This window comes from Heptranchias perlo, chromosome 6 (genome assembly GCF_035084215.1).
Source record: "Heptranchias perlo isolate sHepPer1 chromosome 6, sHepPer1.hap1, whole genome shotgun sequence".
NCBI lineage: Eukaryota > Metazoa > Chordata > Chondrichthyes > Hexanchiformes > Hexanchidae > Heptranchias > Heptranchias perlo.
The window spans coordinates 99,640,550-99,650,134 of record NC_090330.1 but is presented as its reverse complement, the minus strand read 5'-3'; the positions used below and the strand labels follow the sequence as shown (position 1 = coordinate 99,650,134).

General features: G+C 47.1%; 1 long non-coding RNA gene across 1 annotated transcript; it reads left to right on the top strand.

The window, feature by feature from the left end:
• The first annotated feature begins 6,206 nt into the window (after nt 1-6,206).
• On the top strand, nt 6,207-7,946 carry LOC137322583 (uncharacterized). The gene is made up of 3 exons (XR_010963192.1): nt 6,207-6,403; nt 6,578-6,739; nt 6,831-7,946. It is a non-coding gene; the product is annotated as an uncharacterized lncRNA (long non-coding RNA).
• The last annotated feature ends 1,639 nt before the right edge of the window (nt 7,947-9,585 follow it).

Sequence of the window (9,585 nt, the reverse complement as noted above, 5' to 3'; positions counted from 1 at the left end):
CCCTCTGTTTGTGTGCCAGTTTCTCCTACAAGAAGAAATACACAGAAATACAATTAAGTTAAAACATAGAAACAGGCCATTCAGTCCATGTCGGCATTTACCCTCCACAAGAGCAAATAGTCCTAATCACATTTGCCCTGTTTCTATATCCCTTTATTCTCTTTTCCTTCATCCACCTATCCAATCTAATTTTGAATGTTTCCTCAACCACTAACCCTGGAAGTGAATTCCACAACATCACAACTCTCTGTGCAAAGAAGTTTCTCCTGCTTTCTGTTCTAAACCTCTTAAGTTAAATCTTGTACCTAAGAGTGGGAGTGGGTCAGTGTGTGCCCTTTTGAAGGGTTGTGAACATGTGTGAGGCAGCTTAGCATAGTGTATATGCTGAGAGGAAGAAGGAGCAAGTATGGGCAAGAGGGGGATGCAGTGCAAGGGCAGTAAGGTGTTAAGTATATGCAAGCAGAAGGTATTATCCCATTGTGATTGGAAGAAAGGCTTATGAAGTGGGAGAGGGAAGTTTTGCTAAGTGCTGGGGCCAAAGTTTGGTTTTGCAGAGCTATGTAGAAAATAAGAGATGTGAAGAGGAGTCTTACCTTGGCAATCCTGGTAAAGTCATTACATTTCTTCCTACACAACTGCAAGGTCCTAGGAATGTATGCTGTTGGCATTGACCTGCCCAGCCATCTTTCTCTACTGCTGCTGGCTAATTTGCCAGGGCATTCGTTGCCCATCTAAAGAAAAGAGGACCTCTTTCTCAGTCCTCACTGGTTCCATGAGGACCTCCAAGACAGTATCTGAAAATTGGGGTGACCTGGCTGTTGTCACTCTGCTTGCTGCCTTAGTAAAGCGCTGTGCACTCACCATTACTGAAAAGTCCACTTTTCCTTTAAGGACTGGCTTTAAGAAGAAGCAGACGTGCTAGATTTCCCACCCTCCCAAACAGTGAGCTGCCTACAAAGAACATAATTAGTGTTGGCAGCTCACCTCCAGTATTTAAATGTGGCCCGATCACAAAATTGGATAGGGCCTTCTGTATTGGAGCAGATGCTTCACCCACGGTCACCCAGTCTGCACCACAAATGAAAATCGGTGCCATTAACCATTTTTGAAGAAATTTTAGCTTGAATCTTTTACTATAAAGCACATTTCATAGAAACCTTTCTTATGTCTGTAGATGGACAAATGTAAAAAGTTGTATTTACTAAATTGTGTTTTTTTAATATACACCTTCTTTCACACTGGAGACAGAAGTCCCTTATGTGCATTTGTAGTGTCTGGAGAATTCCATTGTGACATATAATGCAACTATGCTTGCTGAACAACATTTGAAAGCATTTTGTTCTTCTTATCCCCAAAACACTGGTCCATCTCCAGCTCTTTTTCTCTCCCCAAAAAGGTATTTTATGCGATATGTCATTAACTTCTCTATGCTCATCTAGGTAGAGGAATGAAACATTTCCCATTTTTGGAACCCAGTGTTTCAATTTATTCCTCGTTTTGCCATTGTATTGGTTAAATGCAGGGTTAAGTTCCCTCTACTCTATTCCATATTACATCAACGTGAATTTCCCCAATTCCCACCCAGCCATCCTGTGACTTCTTTGCGATAGACTGCCAATTTAGTTCAAATTAGTGTTGAATTTAATTTGCTTGTGTTGTGGTTTCATGCCAAATAGGAACTGGATTATGATTGTCCAAATTAATTTCACTTACTTTCTCAAAATTCATTCTTGGGATTTGGGCGACACTGTCAAAGCCATCTTCATTGCTCATGACTAGTTGCCCTGAGGACATTAAGAGTCACATGTAGGACACATTGGTTAAGGGTAGTAAATTCTCATTCCTGAAGGACATTAGTGAACCATTTTTCTGATGCTAGCCCACAAATGACAATCTGTAACCACATGGCCCAGCATATTCCTCACTCTACCGTTACCAACAAGCCAGGGGATCAACCTGGTTCAATGAGGAGTGTAGAAGAGCATGCCAGGAGCAGCACCAGGCGTACCTAAAAATGAGGTGCCAACCTGGTGAAGCTACTACTCAGGACTACATGCATGCTAAACAGCGGAAGCAACATGCTATAGACAGAGCTAAGCGATTCCACAACCAACGGATCAGATCAAAGCTCTGCAGTCCTGCCACATCCAGTCGTGAATGGTGGTGGACAATTAAACAACTAACGGCAGGAGGAGGCTCTGCAAACATCCCCATTCTCAATGATGGCGGAGTCCAGCACGTGAGTGCAAAAGACAAGGCTGAAGCGTTTGCAACCATCTTCAGCCAGAAGTGCCGAGTGGATAATCCATCTCAGCCTCCTCCCGATATCCCCACCATCACGGAAGCCAGTCTTCAGCCAATTCGATTCACTCCACGTGATATCAAGAAACGGCTGAGTGCACTGGATACAGCAAAGGCTATGGGCCCCGACAACATCCCAGCTGTAGTGCTGAAGACTTGTGCTCCAGAACTAGCTGCGCCTCTAGCCAAGCTGTTCCAGTACAGCTACAACACTGGCATCCACCCGACAATGTGAAAAATTGCCCAGGTATGTCCTGTCCACAAAAAGCAGGACAAATCCAATCCGGCCAATTACCGCCCCATCAGTCTACTCTCAATCATCAGCAAAGTGATGGAAGGTGTCGTCGACAGTGCTATCAAGCGGCACTTACTCACCAATAACCTGCTCACCGATGCTCAGTTTGGGTTCCGCCAGGACCACTCGGCTCCAGACCTCATTACAGCCTTGGTCCAAACATGGACAAAAGAGCTGAATTCCAGAGGTGAGGTGAGAGTGACTGCCCTTGACATCAAGGCAGCATTTGACCGAGTGTGGCACCAAGGAGCCCTAGTAAAATTGAAGTCAATGGGAATCAGGGGGAAAACTCTCCAGTGGCTGGAGTCATACCTAGCACAAAGGAAGATGGTAGTGGTTGTTGGAGGCCAAGCATCTCAGCCCCAGGGCATTGCTGCAGGAGTTCCTCAGGGCAGTGTCCTAGGCCCAACCATCTTCAGCTGCTTCATCAATGACCTTCCCTCCATCATAAGGTCAGAAATGGGGATGTTCGCTGATGACTGCACAGTGTTCAGTTCCATTCGCAACCCCTCAGATAATGAAGCAGTCCGAGCCCGCATGCAGCAAGACCTGGACAACATCCAGGCTTGGGCTGATAAGTGGCAAGTAACATTCGCGCCAGATAAGTGCCAGACAATGACCATCTCCAACAAGAGAGAGTCTAACCACCTCCCCTTGACATTCAACGGCATTACCATCGCCGAATCCCCCACCATCAACATCCTGGGGGTCACCATTGACCAGAAACTTAACTGGACCAGCCATATAAATACTGTGGCTACGAGAGCAGGTCAGAGGCTGGGTATTCTGCGGCGAGTGACTCACCTCCTGACTCCCCAAAGCCTTTCCACCATCTACAAGGCACAAGTCAGGAGTGTGATGGAATACTCTCCACTTGCCTGGATGAGTGCAGCTCCAACAACACTCAAGAAGCTCGACACCATCCAAGATAAAGCAGCCCGCTTGATTGGCACCCCATCCACCACCCTAAACATTCACTCCCTTCACCACCGGCGCACTGTGGCTGCAGTGTGCACCATCCACAGGATGCACTGCAGCAACTCGCCAAGGCTTCTTCGACAGCACCTCCCAAACCCGCGACCTCTACCACCTGGAAGGACAAGGGCAGCAGGCGCATGGGAACAACACCACCTGCACGTTCCCCTCCAAGTCACACACCATCCCGACTTGGAAATATATCGCCGTTCCTTCATTGTCGCTGGGTCAAAATCCTGGAACTCCCTTCCTAACAGCACTGTGGGAGAACCGTCACCACACGGACTGCAGCGGTTCAAGAAGGCGGCTCACCACCACCTTCTCAAGGGCAATTAGGGATGGGCAATAAATGCCGGCCTTGCCAGCGACGCCCACATCCCGTGAACGAATAAAAAAAAAATTATTGAATTCAATCTCACAAATTGCCATTATGGGATTTGAACTCAGGATTTCTGCAATGTCTGTCTTGTACCATAACCACTACTCGACCATACCCAATCTATTGATTATGGATTCAGTTGAAAGGCCAAGTTGTTCTATAGCACAGGACTACCACAAGAATTTTTTTTTGATTCGTTCATGGGATGTGGGCTTCGCTGGCGAGGCCAGCATTTATTGCCCATCCCTAATTGCCCTTGAGAAGGTGGTGGTGAGCCGCCTTCTTGAACCACTGCGGTCCGTGTGGTGAAGGTTCTCCCACGGTGCTGTTTGGTAGTGAGTTCCAGGATTTTGACCCAGCGACGATGAAGGAACGGCGATATATTTCCAAGTCGGGATGGTGTGTGACTTGGAGGGGAACGTGCAGGTGGTGTTGTTCCCATGTGCCTGCTGCCCTTTTCCTTCTCGGTGGTAGAGGTCGCGGGTTTGGGAGGTGCTGTCAAAGAAGCCTTGGCGAGTTGCTGCAGTGCATCCTGTGGATGGTACACACTGCAGCCACAGTGCGCTGGTGGTGAAGGGAGTGAATGCACCATTGACCATCAAAACATAACTCTACTTTCCAATTTTCCTTCCTTTCCCCCTGCTGGGACACTCCACAGACAGCACTTTCCTATTTGATGTGGCTCAGATCAGGAACTGAGCAGAATTGGACTCAAACCAGCATCTGCCCTCACTTCACGGCACAGAGGGGGTAATTCTCTGAGTTTGCATTGCCAGCACAGAACCTTGCCTATCAGCAGTGCATCTTGAGAAATTGCAGGCAGCACATTTCGGATAACGAATAGATCCCTTAAGGAAATGATGATTTAAAAACTTGGATTTAATTTTCTTTTATGCCTGGTCTCAATTTCCACTTCTAGAATAATTTGCTTGACCTTGTTGAATCTCAGCCACTCGCCTTAAATGCTTAATCACTGCAACACATTTTTGGCAATAACTTCTAAACTGTAGACTCAGGATTTTGACCTTTTGGATGTTGAGTTTTAATTAGCTGTCAAAATTTTTCCAAGTATGCTGCTAATGGAGGATTTAATTGAAAACAAGCATATGGAGTTAGGGTTAATTCCTTCTACCTAATCAGTTGCCTGGGAATTACTTGCTCATAACTTGAACTAGCTCTACCCTTAATTGACTTTTTCCAAAAGTGCACAATAGCTGGGATAAATTAGTCTTTTCTGTTGCTGATTTTTTTTTATACCTTTGTAAGGAGAAATCTTGTTTCAAACAAGAAAAGGTTATTTACAATATTACTGCTTCTAGCGCTACAATGACTGCTGCTCTATAGAAATTGGTTCAGGTAATTGCTCAGCCCGTACATTAGATGGTGCTATTCTGGGACTGTATAAACCAGTTGTATGTTGGAGTGTGATCATCTGTGGCTCTGCCTGTGACTGTGAAAATGATTACAGCCATTACACTTTACGTCAATGGGTCCTTTGAAACATGAGGAGGTAATTTTCCTTTTACCGCACAAGTTCTCAGCCTAGAGTTTCTGCTTTGGGTGCAATTGGGAAATTGCGCTTGAAATTGCACTGATTTTCCGATTTGAAGTTATGGTTCAAGTTTCCACCCAAGCTCATTTGCATAACGCCAAACCTAAAATTTCCCATGAATCGGCAGTGTAAATGGATGTGACCAACAAGTGACTGGGAACAGAACCATTCGGGCCTCAAGTATCTGGGGAGCGGGCCTATAAAAAGCCACTATGAAAATTTTTCCTTCAGAGTGAGGCTGAAGAGTAAAAGGTATGGGGACACTCCTCTCTGCAAAAAATGCCAAGTGGCCTGACTTGTCTAATTGACTGATTGATTTAATGCATAGCGGTAGTGAATGATTTCAATCTAAGATTTGTAAAATTGATTTAAAGAATTGCATTGATCTGAGTGATTGATTACATTAAAATTAATTTGATTTAAATCAATCATGCATAATAAATGCTTAAGTTTTAAAATTAATTTAATCATGCATAAGTTTTAAATTGATTTTTAAAAACTGCATACATCCAATTGATTGATTTAAATTAATTTAAGAGCAGTGATGAGTGTTTGCAATCTGAGCAATGCGCAAATTGATTGAACTATCTCTGCATTGACCAGTGAGTAATTGTAATCACTCCCCTGAGCAGTATGCCAAGCAGTCTGAAAGTATTGCGTAATTTCTCCCTCCCTGCAGATGACTGACGAAAAGATGAACGGAGATGGCTGCAAGAGGGTCTTTAACTTTGCAGATGGGAACCTACAGGCACTCCTTGAAGAGATCATGGCATGGCCCTTATGGGCAGTGAGGAGGCCTGCCTGGAGGGAGGTGGCGGAGCTGCTGAGTGGGTCCATGTTAATCCCTAGGACGGCAGACCAGTGCTGGAAGAAATTTAATGACCTGACCAGGTCAGGGAAGGTGAGAAATGTACTTCCATTCCTTCTTCCACGCCCAATCTGTAAGACTCAGGCAAAGCAACTGGACCAGCAATCTGTCAGAGAGGACTGAACCCTCCTCTCCTGATATATGCACAGCAGAAGCTCGCTGGAATTGCTCATCACACATTTTGATCTTTTCCTTTTTCCTTTGCAGGCGAAACATGCACACAATGCCCGGGAAAGGGCAAAGAGTGGTGGAAGAATCCCAAGCCTTAAGGTGTTGACCCCAAATGAGCAGAAGGAAGTGCAACTGCTGGGGGGGTGCACCATAGTTGCTGTGGTGGGGCCAAGGTGGATTGGCAGAGTCCAACAACCAGTGAGTACCTACCTTGTGGCCACCCATACCTACTGCCCTCCCTGCCTCCTGGCAATATGAGCATTCTAATCATCTGTTTTTCTCCCCGCAGCTGAGAAGAGAAGATCGAAGGTGGATCCGCTGGAGGAGTCAGAAGGGGATGACTCGGAGGTGGCGGAGGGGGCGAGTATGTGGGAAAGTAAGGCGGAGCAGCCCCAGCAGGTGGTGGAGGAAGAGGGCCCTGACTTCAGATGGCAGCTCGTGCCCTATGATGGACTGATGGAAAGCCACGGCTCCTCACCAACGCTCCTTCCTGGGAGTGAACACTCAATCCCACCCTCAGGCCACCCCCCAAGCGGAGTCAGAGTCAACTGACTCTCCTCAACCTGGCACCAGCATGGACACACATGACCCGTGCTCGTAGATTATTTCTGTGCCACTATAGCTTCTGGATGTCCAGCAGCACAGTGGCGGTGTAAAACTTGGAGGAGGTGGGACTGGACAGAAGGTAGGCATGGAGCGGTGAGTCAGCGGAGCCTGACATGTTGTCCACTGAAATGAGGAGGCACCTGGTGATGGAACATCGGAGGGGGTTGGGTTCCCTGTCCCCCACATTGGCCACATTGCTGGCCTGGTCTCAGAATCTGCTGTGCAGATCTGCGACAACATTGGACAGGCAGCGGCTGTAGTCCAGGAGCCCATCCAGCAGTTGACTCACCGTAAGAGTCGGCGAGTCAAAGGCCCATGGCTCATCGGACCTATATTTCTTCACCACACCGCAGGTTGATGCACCATCCACAGTGGCTGGTAGACAGCGCAGGGGGGCAGCAGGAAGAAGAGCTCATCCGGACTTGGGAGCCAAGCGAGGTGCCTTGAGAGAGTAGGAGGAATTTATTTCCTGTCTCTACTGCTTCCACTTTCTCCTCCTTGTCGGCCATGGGGGGAGTTGACAAAGAGTTGTTTGCACATTTATAACATTTTTGAATAGTTATTTGTTTGTTTGCACTTTTTAAAAGTTTTTTGAATAGTTGTTGAAGTTTCATATTGGCATTTCTTAAAGTTTAATACATTTTGAACATTTTTGTATTTCTCCATATCGACATTTCTGAATAGACCTTCCCACTTGTTTATAAAATGTTAACATTTTTAATACATATATGCTGTAACAAATGTGAACAAGAACTGAATTTAGCTATATTTTTGAACTGCAAAATTCTATTCATTTAATGTTAACGGTTAACAATTGGAGATTGTAATAAATCTCTTTTGATTTTTATAATAACAGTGTTGGAGTCTTCTTCTGCTCTCCGTACGGCGGAGAGGGGCATGAGGTGGGGCTCATTATGCAAAGATATGTTGTATGAGCCGAGATCTGACAGCTCTGCCATGTTGAGCGGTTGCATCCTGTGCAGGCTCAGTGCACCTCGACTCCGGTTCCCAAGGCACGACATTTAGCTCGACCGGCTCCCCTCCCGGGATGTCCAGGTCCAGATCTTATTCGGGAGCAAAATTATGCAAGGCACAGCGCACTAAGATGATCCTGGCCACTTTTTCTGGTGAATACTGCAGTACGCCCCCAGATATGAGCAAGCACCTGAAGTGGCTCTTCACTTACCCAATGGCTCTCTCCACGACTTGCCTGGTGGAGACATGGGGCTCGTTGAATTTCACCTCTGCCGCAGTGTGTGGTGCCCGAAATGGTGTCACCAGCCATGGCAGCAGGGGGTATGCTTTGTCCCCCATTAGCCAACCATCAGGCTGATCACCTTCCCCGAATATGAGGGCTATGTCAGAGTTCCTTATGGTAAACACATCGTGAGTTGAACCAGCATGTATGGTATCCATGCGTAGGATTCGCAAACGGGCATCGCAAACTACCTGGACATTAAGGGAGTGGAATCCCTTCCTATTTAGATAGCTCTGTGATTCCTCATGGGTGACCTGCAATGCCACGGGAACGCCATCAATCGTTCCAAACAGCTTTGGAAAGCCAGCTACTCACTTCGTGAGTGTTAAATCAAATTTAACAAAGTCATTCACCCTGTGGAACAGGGCGTCTGTCATGGTCGGATGCTGGCCTTCACTGCCCCTTGCCTGATCCAGCACAGGTCCCCTGTCGGTGCCTGGAATGAGCCACTCCCATAGAAATTTAAAGCCATTTAAACTTCATTTCAACAGTGATCGCCATGCTGGTTGACGATCGAGGCCTCAGGTCGTCCCTCAGTAAATCGCAGAGCTGGCCCATTGCCGCCTTGGTGAAGCGTAGACAGCGTACGACCAGCTCCTCCAACATGTCCTCCTAACTCAAGCGGGGCCTGTAAACACGAGTGGAGTAACTGAGGATGGGGTGAACTTTCTGCCTGTGCAAACTCACTCGTTGAGCCTCGAGTCTATGGGCTTCGAGCCTCCGCAGCTCGCTCTCCTTTCTCTCCTCCTCCTCCTTTTTCTTCTCCTCCTCCTCCAGCAGTGCAGGGGTCCCCTGCGGTCATCTCCCTCCAAAACAGGTATACCGTTTTGGATACTGTTGGCGGAGATGGCTCACCAGGGGAAGGTGGCAGTGGCCAGGTTCATGGCACCGTGGCTGGCTCTGCTGCACAGGAGGGCAGGAAAAAGAGTGGCAGAGCTATAGTGATAGGGGACTCGATTGTAAGGGGAATAGACAGGCGTTTCTGCGGACGCAACCGAGACTCCAGGATGGTATGTTGCCTCCCTGGTGCAAGGGTCAAGGATGTCGCGGAGCGGCTGCAGGACATTCTGGAGGGGGAGGGTGAACAGCCAGTTGTCGTGGTGCATATAGGCACCAACGATATAGGTAAAAAACAGGATGAGGTCCTACAAGCTGAATTTAGGGAGTTAGGAGTTAAACT